Genomic DNA, 15,082 nt, shown 5'->3' with positions numbered 1-15,082 from the left:
TTATGTTGAGAATTTGGAACCCACATATCCCCCCCCCCCCCCCCCCCCCCCCCCCCCCCCCCCCCCCCCCCCCCCCCCCCCCCCCCCCCCCCCCCCCCCCCCCCCCCCCCCCCCCCCCCCCCCCCCCCCCCCCCCCCCCCCCCCCCCCCCCCCCCCCCCCCACCCCCCCCCCCCCCCCCCCCCCCCCCCCCCACCCCCCCCCCCCCCCCCCCCCCCCCCCCCGCCCCCCCCCCCCCCCCCCCCCCCCCCCCCCCCCCCCCCCCCCCCCCCCCCCCGCCCCCCCCACCCCCCCCCCCCCCCCCCCCCCCCCCCCCCCCCCCCCCCCCCCCCCCCCCCCCCCCCCCCCCCCCCCCCCACCCCCCCCCCCCCCCCCCCCCCCCCCCCCCCCCCCCCCCCCCACGCCCCCCCCCCCCCCCCCCCCCCCCCCCCCCCCCCCCCCCCCCCCCCCCCCCCCCGCCCCCCCCCCCCCCCCATTTGTCTACGTCCCCCCCCCCCCCCCCCCCCCCCCCCCCCCCCCCCCCACCCCCCCCCCCCCCCCCCCCCCCCCCCCACCCCCCCCCCCCCCCCCCCCCCCCCCCCCCCCACCCCCCCCCCCCCCCCCCCCCCCCCACCCCCCCCCCCCCCCACCCCCCCGCCCCCCCCCCCCCCCCCCCCCCCCCCCCCCCCCCCCCCCCCCCCCCCCCCCCCCCCCCCCCCCCCCCCCCCCCCCCCCCCCCCCCCCCCCCCCCCCCCCCCCCCCCCCCCCCCCCCCCCCCCCCCCCCCCTGCCCCCCCCCCCCCCCCCCCCCCCCCCCAACCCCCCCCACCCCCCCCCCCCCCCCACCCCCCCCCCACCCCCCCCCCCCCCCCCCCCCCCCCCCCCCCCCCCCCCCCCCCCCCCCCCCCACCCCCCCCCCCCCCCCCCCCCCCCCCCCCCCCCCCCCCCCCCCCCCCCCCCCCCACCCCCAATTATGTCACTTATACCAAAAATGTTATAACATCTTAATTATTACCATCTGTTAATTATATAACTTGTAGAGTACGGCTATGGTTGTCCCTAAAGGATCATGTAACCTCACATATAATGTGGGTAGTTGTAATTCTATTATTGGTTGTAGCTTGGTTGCTTTGTCTAATTAACTAACAAATAATGAAAGCCTATGATGTGGTATGTGGTCCACTGTTTGATTAGTGGAAAGCTATGAATATATAATATTATTATATTAATTATATAACTTGAAATATTTTTATAACGATCGCTTAGTAAGGCGCGTGGTGAACACATGTGAAGGTCGAACGAGTTTCTAGATTAGAAATGGCTGATGGGAGTGAGTATGCCTTTCAAAGGGTTCATCTGCTCCCACATTGGTCCTCTAACTCAGTCAGAGAGGGGGATGGCCCTATCCAAAGTAGTAGCAGTAGTGGTTGTACCATCCTCAGCGGTTTCTCTCGTAGTGGTAGTACTGATAATATCCCACGTTCTTCATCTCCTTTCAATGCATCAACTAATCCTTATTGATAAGTATAAAAGTCACATTGATGGGGGAGATCGATTCTTTTCTTTGGAGTTTTTCCCTCCACGTACTCCAGCTGGAGCTAGTAATTTAATTGCTCGTTTTGATCGCATTGTTCTCAGGAGTTTCCTCTTTTTTGTGATGTCACTAATGGCACGCAGCTGGCAAATCCAGGTAAGAGTCAATAGATATTGATATTTTTTGATGGTGTTAAAGGTGGAAAGATCAGGAGACAAGTTCAATGAGGAAGATTCATACAAGCATTGACATTTTGTGGACTTGATACAATGTTTACATTTAAATTGTGCTAGTTCTACTAAAGATGAGATCACTAAATATTTTGACGAAGGCCAAGTTACTTGGTATAAAGAATTATACTAGAATTAAGAGGAGGTAAGTAATCTAAAAATGTGAATATATTATAATAACTTGTTTTAGATCCACCAGAAATCTAATGAGTGGACACTGCCCTAATAAGATGGGTTTAATTATGCTAATTGATCTGTGAAACATATCAGAGCAGAATTTGGAGACTATTTTACTATATGTGTTGCTGGTAAAGTTATGGATCCAGTATTATTTATTTTTTCTAACGATATAGGATATCCTCATGGACAACCTGAGTGTCCAGGGGGACTATTAGTCAGTGATATTATTCATCTTAAGGAAAAAGTTGATGCAGGTGCTGATTTTATTATTACACAACTCTTCTTTGAAACGTCTAATAATATCTTAAATTTTATCGTGATTGTCGTGAGGTGGGTATTACTGTCCTATAATACCGGGTATTCTGCCCTATACAAGGCTATGAGTCATTGCGTCATCTTACAAAGTTTTTGTCCAAACTTGAAGTGCTCAAGCAATACGTGATGGTTATATTACTCTATTAAAGATAATGATGTGCTGTTAGAAATTATGGAGTTGATCTTTTGCTGTTTAAAATGTTAAAGAATTATTTGATAGTGGAATAGTGAGTTATAAAATGGACACATTAGTGTATAATATATATAATGAACGGAATTTTTAATAAACTCTCTGTAACATTGTTGTAGGTCAATGGACTTCATTTCTATACTTTAAAACAGAGAAGTTGCTGTCAGTGACATTTTAAGACAATTGGGACTTTGTGTGAAAGACCCTCTTGCTCACAAGGCATTGCCATGGAAACAGTTCAGCTAATCTCAAAAGATTTTCGCAGAAGATGGTCAGGTAAATATTGTCATAATGGATTATATATATTGACCACACCCACTACCAGGCCAATATTTTGGGGCTACTCGTCCTAAAAGTTACATCCATCGTACGCAAGAGTGGGATGACTTTACCGAATGGACGATGGGGATCATCAGCTAGTCCTGCTTTTGGTGAATTAAAAGTGGGGTGGAGTTATTAGTCATGAAGAATATCATTATGTCAATGTATTTTAGGATTATTACCTGTTCTATCTTGTCGTCGTACTAAGCCAGAGACTCGTCGTGCAATGTTTTTTGGGGGGAAGAACTGGAGAACTGTGAAGATGTACATCATATTTTTGAATGTTACATTACTGGAAAGAAAACAAAACAGAATGGTGTCAAGGTATATGATTCCTTGTTGATAAATATATAATTATATAATCTATTATGTAGGTTACATCTCTTCCTTGGAATGATGATGAATTAGCTATTGAGACAACATTGATTATAGAACAATTAGCTCATGTTTAACAGAAATGGTTTTTTTTTTTTGTCCTGACTATTGAACAGTCAGCCATCAAGTTAATGGAAAACCTTCTACCCGATCCAGTTCATGGATGGGGTACTCCTGTGGCTATGTATATCAGAAGGTGTTATCTGTTTTAACAAGACATGTACTTATTATTATTATGTTTGTAGGCATATCTTGAGTTCTTTGCTAGTCAACGTTTGTAGACCACACTATTAGAAGTCCTTCCTACATATCCTCTAATAAATTTCATATTGTCAAACAAAGAAGTAAATATTATACATGTACATGTGTACATGTATATATGTACAAGAATAGGTGCACGTGTATATATGTACATGTATATATGTACATGTATATATGTAACATGTATATATGTACAAGAATATGTGCAAGTGTATATATGTACATGTAAGGTGTACATGTATATATGTACAAGAATATGTGCACGTGTATATATGTACATGTACATATGTACATGTATATGTGCCAAGAAATATGTGCACGTGTATATATGTACATGTATATATGTACATATATATGTACATGTATAATATGTACATGTATATGTGCACATGTATATATGTACATGTATATATATACATGTATATATGTACATGTATATATGTATACATGTATGTGTTGGTTGTATAGGGTACACATGATTTGACTAATTGTCATCCTCAATCTCCTATTGCTGTTACGTGGGGTGTGGTCCCTGGTAAAGAAATACTACAGCCTACTGTATAGACCTGATGCATTATGTACTGGAAGGTATTATAGTTAATTAATTGTTGTCTCTGTTTTGTTGCCCCTTTAATTAAGATTATTATTAACTTATAGGGATGACAGCCTTACATTATGGCAGGACTCATTGGGCTACTCTGTACCAGATGATTCACCATCTAAGGAGTTATCAGATTTTACATCATAATACATATTTTCTGTTAATTAGGTTGACAATGATTATGTCAAGGGTAATTCCCTCTGGTCCCTTATTGATGATGTCCTATCTAAAAAATGGGTAAAATAACAGAGAGATTTGATCCAGCTAAAGTTGTTCAGGGTACACATCAAATTAGGGAGTAGAGTTTAGAACACATGAAACTTATTGTAGAGAATAATATTATATTAAATTATTTGGTCCTCTATCAACAATGACTAATATTAAGTTATTATTATTGCTATTGCATTTTTACTGTATAGTGTTAAGATATTTTATAATATTTTTTGAAATACACAAAGGGTTAAAAAATCTTAATTGCACATGGCATTAAGTTTGTATAGAGGGTGTTATGGACTCATCATAAAATGGCTAGTAAGATTCATACCAGGTTGTCATTGTTCAAGGGAGCAACAAGCCCCGTCATATATGGGCAGGTAGTCCTGTAAAAAATGATACCTCTATAACATGTGGGGGTAATAAAGCAAGGAAAAAGTAAGTCAGTATACATTATATGTAATATCATTTTTATATTTACCTGAGGTGGAGAGTCAGTGGAATGAGATATTTTCACAACATGGTAGATCGAGGTGTTCGTTCATGGACACTGTATCATATAAACAATTATTATCTGGATATGTAGTGCAGGGAGATGTTCGTAAAGCATTTCAATGTTTTAACAACGTTATGTTGTCAAAGGGTTAATATTAATAAGTGTATATTGGTTGTTTTATAGTAAAGAAGAGAGGGTTTAATACCATCTGACGAACAAATATGTCTAGTTTTTATTTAGTGTATGTGCTAAAGCTGGACCTGTAAAGGATGGAGTGTATTAAATATAAAGTATTAGCAGAAATTGATTGTAATCAGGTGTCACTTAACAGTACATCGTATAATGCAATGTTATCTGCCATTAGTTACACTGTGGTCGTGCCAATGAAGTGTTGAGGAAATATCTTAATATGACAGATCCAACTATTGAAACATTTTGGTGTGTTAATTACTAGGTTGTGCCTAAGGCCATAATCTTGATAAAGTTAGTGAGATAATGGTCAGCTATTTATGACAGGGGACTCGACCTCAACTATATTGTTATACCCCACATTACTAATATGTCTAAGAGATTGTACTTTACCTGATCACAATGACAATCGAGGAGTAGTCATGTGACTGTCATACTAGCAATCAGAAATATCTGAGAGCTAAGAAAGAAGTTGGCGTTATCATTCCAAGGAGAGACAAAGACTTTTACAATAACTTTATATATTCATCCAAAGGCAGTCGATGGTTAACATCACAAGATTATCAATAGTATATGTATCATATGCGAGCAAATAAAATTTTCCTGATATTCGAACATACACACAATGCTGGTATCATAGTGTTGATATGAACTGTTGACTAACTCTAAACAGTTGAGTTAGATAAAAAATTTGTTTAAAGCTGCAATTACTAGAAGAAGACAACTTGGAGACCAAGAAGGAGCTAACGTAGAGAGAGAGAGAGAGAGAGAGAGAGGCAGAGAGACTTTTATTATTTGTAGGATTTATTAGGTTCAGTACTCATGACTTTGGTATTATGATGGAAGGACAACTATTACTTGGAAAAAAGGACGCAGCTGTCAATCTAAAGAAGATGCTATGATCTATTGAAGGAAATCAAGGTAATTAATATGATGTGTCATTATGACATTTGTAGAGGGTTTTGTAGGAAAATGGTGATGTGCTAAATATCATTATATGAAGTTCTCATAACAATAGAATGAAATATATGATTATGAATGTGTTATTAAAATCTAAAGGTACAAAATTATATGTTAAATATCATTATATTATGTGTTTTGATGTAGGATATGAAATTTAATGAAGTTATGCCTTCAGATATTGTAATGAAACAGTTAGAATTGGCTAGTAGTTGTCTCCTAAAGTATGTGTAGTCATGTGATACAATAACCTTAAGTCATGTGACTTATTAGAAACAATGGCTAGGTCATAATTATAATGGATGATCAAAGGCTATTTTACACTTTGGGAAAGCAATGGACAACAAACAATGAATTAAAATGATCAAACAAAAGATAACTGAATGTAATATAGTTCTTGAACTATGTTTAGCTTCAAATTCTTGCAAAATGAATTCCATTCATTCTCGAGATCATACTGCCTTACTCATCTGAGGGGATGAGAGGTACCATAGTAACTGATTAATGATATTTACCATTTCACCAAATTCATAGAACAGGAAATGAAACCAAATGTAGCTGCATCATGATTATCTTGTATGTCAATATTAATGACATGGGAAGAGATGATAATGAGATGGACCACGAGAGACTCAAGAAGTTATAAACAGAAAAATATCAGTATGTTCTGGTATGTTAATTCTATTACCCTCAATAAAAAATCAAATATGCGGTCTTCAACAGTAAAATACAACATCAAATATATCATCATGTGAATATATTGAAATCGTTCGGGGCTTGGCTTAATACGTCTGTTTCGATCTAACATCCGTAATATACCATTCTGTGTATATCTAATAATGTAACCATTAAGGAACTTAAAGTTCTGTCATTTAATAATCTTATATTGTGTATAACATATGCAAATATCAAACCCCTTCTTGATCAGTAAAATAATTTATACATAAGTTTACCAGCAATAATGATATTCTAAGTCAGGTCCTAAACAATTAAAAGAAATAGTGTGTGTTATTTAAATATATAACTTACTTCAATAGCAATAATAAGTTGTCATTGGCAACGAGTGAACTAGAAAACCAATGCATTATGTTTGATATTACAAAATGAATTACAAAAATAAATAAAATGTGTTCAAGTGACTCGTGGTTGCTATGGATACAGATGAGGATCTTTTTTTAAGATATAAGTCTTCATACATTTGCTCATAAGTTGTGCCAAACGGATATAACAATAGGTTCATTAGCTGATGCCCCTGGTAATTTAACCACAGATCCTGTACCATACGACTTCACATTGAAAACCTTTTTACTGTAAACATAATTGTAACAGTACTGATGGGACACTGGGAATAACTACCTTAATAAATGATGTGTTTTCCCATACTTTATTTTGATTACTTGGAACATACTACAAGCTTATTTTTAATGACATGATCATAAATATTCAATTTATACTCTATTACAACTGGAATCACGTCACTCTTTAAAAACAGTAGAAACTTGTAATGGTGACACCGAGAGAGAGAAAGAGAGAGAGAGAGACTGACTGTCAGAGTAGAGGAAGACCTTCTGTTGACACCACAGGGCATGTAATAAGAGTGGTAATAATCACGTGATTCAACTCGTGAATTTTTGTCAATTTAAGAGGCAGGTTCAGTCATGAATGAGCCTCTGTTGATGTCTCCCACGTTTCATACTCCTGTAGGAATTAGTGGTGGAGCAGCAGTTCTTGGTCGTCGTTTATCTAATGAGAAAAACCGTAGATTGTATCACGCCTCAACTTTACACTATTAGAAGTAAGTATAGATCACGTGATCTATGTATGTACTTTATTATTAAATCGGCTATGGCAAAGAGATAAAACGAGATGTTCCACTTAATCAACCAGACTCCACCTACATATAATGAAGTTCTACACACCATGGCATGATAGATATCCCAGTTAATGCAGTAAACAACAAAATTTGTTAAAAGCCTGTACAAAACAAAGCACGTTCTCCTATATTTAGTACAGCTGTACAGTAATAAAAGTACTTCAAGATGTTACTATGGTAACGTTAGATATACAAACCATTAGTGGTTTCCAGAGGGCCGTACGGCTCATTACTGGTGCGGCCAGTGGTGAGTTCACATTATGGAATGGTATCAACTTTAATTTTGAATCTATTATACAAGTAGGTGTGGTCAATAAATATATTAATATTATTACGTGTTTATAGGCTCATGATTGATCAGTACGCAAGCATGAAATGGAGTCATAATGGCAACGTGGATGTGACTACTGATGAACGAGGCTTTGTTAAGTACTGGCAAATCAATTTTAACAATGTGCAACATTTCAAGCACATAAGTGAACTTTACGCAGCAGTAGCAGGTGGGATTATACTAGGTCATGTGAGAAGTCATGTGACTGTATTTGTGCATGTAATGACTTGTGTACCACAAACAATTTAATTATTAAAACATTAATAGTAGTTAGTAAAAGCGGTTTGCTATGCCAACTGTAGTAAAATTGGTTGATAATACAAACCCTTTTTTCCTGATAGCTTTTCACCAACTGATGCTAAGTTAGCTACTTGTTCAGATGATGGTACTGTTAGAATCTTGATTCTTATGCTGCACTGAGGAGCAGATTCTGCGAGAGGTATGGTACTGTGACCTTCCCTGACTTGTGTCCAACGTAGGTCATGGTGCTAAATGTTAAATCTCTTGATTGGCATCCTCGTAAAAGTATTTTAGCATCTGGTAGTAAAGATAATCAACAACCAGTGAAGTTATGGGATCCTAGTATGGCCATAGTGTTTGTACAATGTTAGTAGTACATGTATATAGTATAATGTTGTTTGTTGTACAGACATGCACATAAAGCTACTGTATGGATTTTAAAATGGAATCAAAATGGTAACTGAGTTAGCAACAGCATCACGAGATTATCGTATTAAATTATATGATATAAGAACAAGGAAAGAACGGGCTATACTCACGAGGACACAAGAAAGCTTTGTCACTAGTAGTAAGATGTTTAATGTATATATATATTATCTTTTTAATAATACAGCATGTCATGGCATCCGTACATGAAAAAAGTTATTTGCTAGGTGGTGGGTCAGATGGTGCAGTTCTATTCTCGGTGGTGGGGTTAGGGTGTGTTTCCATGGCAACATTGGTTTTATAGTGTTGCTTTAGCAATGATCGTGGGTGGGTGGTATGTAATCTGCTCATGAAGGGATTTGTGTGGGTGCTAATTATCATGGCATCCCATTAGGTCATTTACGTGTTCTGGTGCTAGATGATCATACATGGTAAGTGATTTTATTACTACATCATTGTGATCATTTTTGTATAATGTTAGTAAATTTTGGTGTCGGAATAGACAGGTGAAGAGTTAAAAGATAAATATAACAGTTTTCCACATCCTTATTATCTTGGAGATGAAATGGGTATGTTATATGATATAAATTATTACATGTTTGTTGATGCAATAGATACAATTGCATCATATACAATCTCCTGGAATGGGTGTGGTTAACGATACTGGGCTACCTCAAACCTGTAACTGGTGCTGTCACTTTACCACCACCATCATCTGTGTGCCTGAAACCAAAAAATCAGGAATATGCCACCTGATAGGTAATTTATATAAGTAGACTGTATGATTATTTTTTACATAGTGGTCCCTCTCGCTCCATCTTCCCAACTTCCACCACCTCCACCTCACGAATTGTACCAGTATTAGGAGCTGATATCATTGCAGCAAACATTTGCTGGTAAAGTCAAATATTAATTTTTCAATGTTGGAATGTCTCTTTTAGATTAAATCAGGACCCCCTTTTCATCAAAATGGACCCATTGAAATTAGAATGAGTTTCATGGTAATGTTTGAAAATTATTGCTGTTTAAGTTTGATATTATATTAGGTCAATCCCCCAACTCACACTGGGGTATACGCCTCTTTTTAGGTGATATGATGCCTCCTGGAGGTTACCGTGGTGATCAAAAGGAATGGATGGAGAGTGGAGGAGGACCTGGTAGTTATTATACAAATATGTTAAGTTGTCTTTACTTGTTGTATTTGTTATTGTTAGGATCTTATAATAAACGACTCCAGAGGAGTTTGGTAACCGTTATAGCTGGCATAATCCAGATTATCCTCCGTCGACCTTCACTAGATGAAGAAAGGTAAGTTGATATTTTATTTATCGCACTAGTTATTCTTATTGTATAAATTACTCTCTAGATGGAATCATAATCCCTATGTTACCGCCCCGTCCTAAGACTTTACTGAGCCAAGAAGACTCCCCCTGGTCCTATAAATGAAACCAATGGGGCCTCCAAGGCGACCAGTGGGGATTTTGGATATCATCCACTTCAGAGGAACAAGTTTATGGGAAGACGGGACTATCCACCTCACCAGGGGTAGAGAGAGGTTGCAGTTTGGAAGGTCCTCCTCCTCTTTGGGAGAACGAGAAAGAGCTTAGGGTGGTCCTCCTCCTTCAGGAGAGAGAGCTTATGGTGGTCCTCCTCTAGGAGAAAGACCTTATGGGGTCCACCGTCTCAGGAGATAGAGACAGACCATATGGCAGTTTACCTCCTCCAGTAGAGAGACCTAACGGTGGTCACCACCCTCTGGAGATAGAGAGAGACCTTATGGTGGTCCACCTCTTTCAGGAGAAAAGGACTTACAGTGGTCCCACCACCTCTGGAGATAGAGAGAGACCATATGGTGGTCCATCTCCTTCAGGAGAGGACCTTATGGTGGCCCCAGGAGGACAGAGAAAGATTTCTTATGGTGCTTCAATCCTTCAGGAGATAGAGAATAACCTTATGGTGGTCTACCTCCTTCAGGAGATAGAGAGTAGACCTTATGGCGGTCCACCTCCTTCAGGAGACAGACCCTATGGTGGTCCATTTCCTCCAGGAGACAGAGAAAGACCATATGGAGGTCTACCACCTCCAGGAGATAGGCATATGGTGGTCTACCACCTCCAGGAGATAGAGACAGACCTTATGGTGGCCAACCTCCTTCAGGAGATAGAGACAGACCTTAGGAGGTCCACCCACAAGAAAGCACACCTTCAGAACCATGGCAGACCGTCTCTGCAGAAGAGAGAGAGAATGCCTCCCTTTCATCCACAGGACCCTCGTCAACCTCCACCATCTAAACAATGGCAAGATAATGAAGAAGATTTCGACCTCAAAGACCCTCGTCAAGCACATGACTTTCACATCCTTCAGGACCTCGTCAACGTTGGTAGCAGTGGCCATGTTGACCCATTTCCTCTACAACTGAACGTCAACCTGTTTCTAATTATACTCACTATCAGTCTCCTTATTCCTCAGTGATGGTTCTAGACATTTTTCAACATGAGCTGGTCATCATAATAATGAGTCACATCCATCACAAGGATTAGGGAAAACCAGATGGTCCATCTTCAAGAGATCCTCGCTTTGAAAGGAAGAGGGGCATGGCCTAATAATAATTGGCGTGATCGTGAAAATGATCGTGAACGACGTCGAGAAGAACATGATGATAGAGATAGACGCGAGATACAAGTGGGCGTGGTAAAGCAAAAAGAACAGAAGATGTCGGCCCCGACAATCTTCGCAAGCCGTCGTAGAAGTTCTTCTGAGGATAAGGATCATCAGCCTAAACGATCAAAACGAGATATTGATGATAAATCAGCCGCTCATCCTACACGGGTCACTCTAAAAAAGAAATAACCTTTCTATTATTGTCTGTACTCATAATAATTATTATTATCTTTGATTCCTCTCCGTATATCTACTGTATATTCAATTTAATTTAATTTAAAATTACACGGGGGCGGGGGGTCGGTATAACACTGCCACTGGAGCCACAAAACTACCTGTGCTAATAGTCCTACTTTTATAGCTAGTCAGTAGACAAGGGAAGCAATACGAGAGAAACCTATCTGTCTCAGCTGGTATAACTACAGTGTTTCTCGTAGTGGACACCATGACAACTCAAGCAGTTCAGAGATACCAGATGTCACTGTATCATGCGGAGCTTATTGACTTACAAGATTTGCTTACATGATTCTCCGCAATTTAGGTACGGGATAAATGTTTTTGCAATGTTACTGAAACATGATGTATTGTACAATCTGTAATTGACCATTATGTAGCTGATGTGTCCATTTTACATACTGTGTGTCCATTTTACAGTTGTAGTGTCCATTATACAGTTGTAATGTCCATTTTACAAAACTATATAGTCCATTACATATCTATAGTACATTCTGTAGTAGTAGTATAATGTTTTGTAACAGATGAATACTTTCTATTCCCTTGTGTGTTTCGTGTTGATAGACATCTGTTGGAAGCCAAAGAGAAGGAAATAATGGACTTAGAAAGAAAACTTCAGAAGGTACTTAGCAGCACTTACTATAGTCTCAACAATACCATAAAATGATGGGTGTTTAAGATGTTTATGTTATATAAACATTTGTGTCAACATATTAGGTAGTCCACTCTTGTACTAAACTTGATCAATGTGTCAAACTTATATGGGAAATTGCCGGTTTAGTTGGTCATGTACATTTATATTGAAATCATGTGACCTAATTTAGGTTATTGGATTAAGTTTGAAGGAATTGGCTGTCATTTTTTCTCAACAACCTACTGTAGCGGTAAGTTAAAAGAGATGACATCATTTTGACATCATGTTTATAACAGGATGCTTTGTTTAAGTTTTGTGATTTGTTGAATGAAGTACAGTCATTTTATAGTGTAAGTTAATATAGTGTATTAATGAAAGGGATTATCCCCACTTGTATAGATTTTATTTGATCAAGCTCAGCGAACTGTTACTAAGGGTATTATTAGTCCTTTTGTAACTGGGTAAGCAAAGGGTAAAACAATTCCATCTATTACAAATAATTGTATGCTATTAGAGAGTTAAAGAAAGCAACATGTCTAGTAAAAAGGCATTTGATCGTCTCAGTGAGATTTAAACAAGTATAATCATGAAACTATGAATATCATTATGTAACTATGTAATCATCATCAGTGTAATACACAAAAATGCTGCTGTATCTCGACACAAACCAGCGAAGCTGAAGAGGTAATGATCTTCAAGTTACTACATGAACACTTGTACAATATCTTTTTGCAAATATTTTATACTTATTGTTAACATTTTAATATAATAGGTAAGCAGTCAATGCAGACGACTTTAGTAGAATTTACTCATCAAGCATTAGATGAGTATAGCTATCAGGTGTGTGATATATCTTTATAATAAATGTATTTGTATTTTATTATTTAGATCAATGTTATATCTTGTAGTGAAGGATATCACATTGCTGAACAGTACATAATATATTAATATATATTATTATAATGGTTCTCTAGATATTATCTTTTATGAATGCTGGTCTACCTATTATCATCAAGGCTATGACTCATTCAAGTTATTAGATCCATATTTTTAGAAATTTGGCACTCCAAGATAACATATGATAATTATATTAACATTGTTTTCTCTGTAGTTATTGGCTGATGTTTAAGCAACAATCTGATAATGATATAAAGTTAATGGAAGATCGACACTCTTTAGTCTCAACACAACATTTACATGTAAGATCATGTGACAGTCTGTGGATCTTTATTAATATCATGTGGATTGTATTAGGATAGTTCTCCCAATCAACCACTAATTTTGGACAAGCCCTCTCTGTAAGTTACATCACAATGACATCATTATTATTTTTTGAAAACCAGACCTGTTGAATTGAGTGGATATTTGTTCAAGAGAGCGAGTAATGCCTTTTAAATTATGGAACAGGTTAGTCCAGTAATTGTTCCCATGACAACGAGAATCTTCCTATAGGAGATATTTTGAACTCCGAGATAACAAATTACTTTTATCTAAAAAAAGACTCAGCAGACATGGCAAGTACTTTATATTACATCATATCTTGTTAACTAAAATATCATTTCTTGATCATTTTTATTATTATTATGATTAGGTTATATATATTAGGTTTATTTTAATTATTATTATATTAGGATTATTTTTAATTATTATTATATTAGGATTATTTTAATTATTATTATATTAGGATTATGCTGTTGTTTCTGATGATCTTCGAATATGTACTGTTAAACTAGCTGAAGACTTGGAACGAAGATATTGTTTTGAAGTGGTCACGCCCACACGATCATGTATGTTACAAGCTGACACAGAAGCATTAGAAAAAAATGTGTGTTTTATCTTGAGTCAGCAATAGCTTATGCTCTTAGAACTACAGTGTAACAAGGTATTAAACTTTGATATAGTGTTATGTGAATTACTTTATTGTAGACAAGGGAAGCTAAAGGGTCCCAAACATCGGTCGGCTAGTTTACTACTGTTCAATCTACAACTAGTAACTTAGAGCCTGTTACATCACTTGATACTAGATCAGAAACACCATCTTCATTAAAACGCATAGTGAGTATTAAAACAATGTGTCCATTATAATTTATGCATCCATTTTAGTGGCTCAGTGGGTCTTGATTTTTTGTAGAAATTGCCGGTAATGATAAATGTGCTGATTGTTTCTAATCTTAATCCCTAAAATGGGCTAGTCTTAATCATGGTGTCTTGTTATGTATTGATTGCTCTGGCATACATGGTATTTATAAATGTGACCTTGCTTCATATCAATAGTACACATTATACAGGAGTTAGGTGTAACTATTTCTAAGTGAAGTCCTTAACATTAGATGACTGGAGCCTGAACATCAGAAGGTATTATTACCTAATAGTTATACGTGTATATGTTTTTGGTAATCATGTGTGCTTTAGGTAATGGTAGAATTAATGGTATATTGGAATATGATGTACCAGAACATGTTTAAAAAGCCAACATCAAACCAGTTTCAGTGTGAAGTACTGTCATCATAATTATCATCATGTTTGTTATTATAGTATTAATATTTATCAGTTTGTTTTCATTCACATTTTTCATTCAATTTCCATATTATTCTTTGTCATCTCCTGTTGTCATAATGTAGGACAGAAAGGGAATCTTTTATTCGACCTGAATATGTTCAGTATCATGCATTTGTTCATCCACATCCTGAGTTTGAGCCGACCTGAGGTTCCTGTACCTCCACAGTAAAATACAAGGGACCTTTGTTTACAAGCTGCTGCTGCTTCGCCAAAACTTGGTGCAGAAAGAAGAACAACCTGTATCCATGACAACCCAATTTCCTCTCACTCTCCATCTCCTATC

General features: G+C 38.9%; 2 pseudogenes; one reads left to right on the top strand and one right to left on the bottom strand.

Annotated features, from left to right (window-relative positions):
* The first annotated feature begins 1,474 nt into the window (after positions 1-1,474).
* On the top strand, positions 1,475-3,402 carry LOC121392327 (annotated as a pseudogene).
* Positions 3,403-4,940: 1,538 nt separating this feature from the next.
* LOC121392326 lies at positions 4,941-10,087 on the bottom strand (annotated as a pseudogene).
* Positions 10,088-15,082: the final 4,995 nt, after the last annotated feature.

This window comes from Gigantopelta aegis, unplaced genomic scaffold (genome assembly GCF_016097555.1).
Source record: "Gigantopelta aegis isolate Gae_Host unplaced genomic scaffold, Gae_host_genome ctg3598_pilon_pilon:::debris, whole genome shotgun sequence".
Lineage (NCBI taxonomy): Eukaryota > Metazoa > Mollusca > Gastropoda > Neomphalida > Peltospiridae > Gigantopelta > Gigantopelta aegis.
The sequence above is the reverse complement of the archived record's forward strand: the minus strand, read 5'-3'. Positions and strand labels throughout refer to the sequence as shown.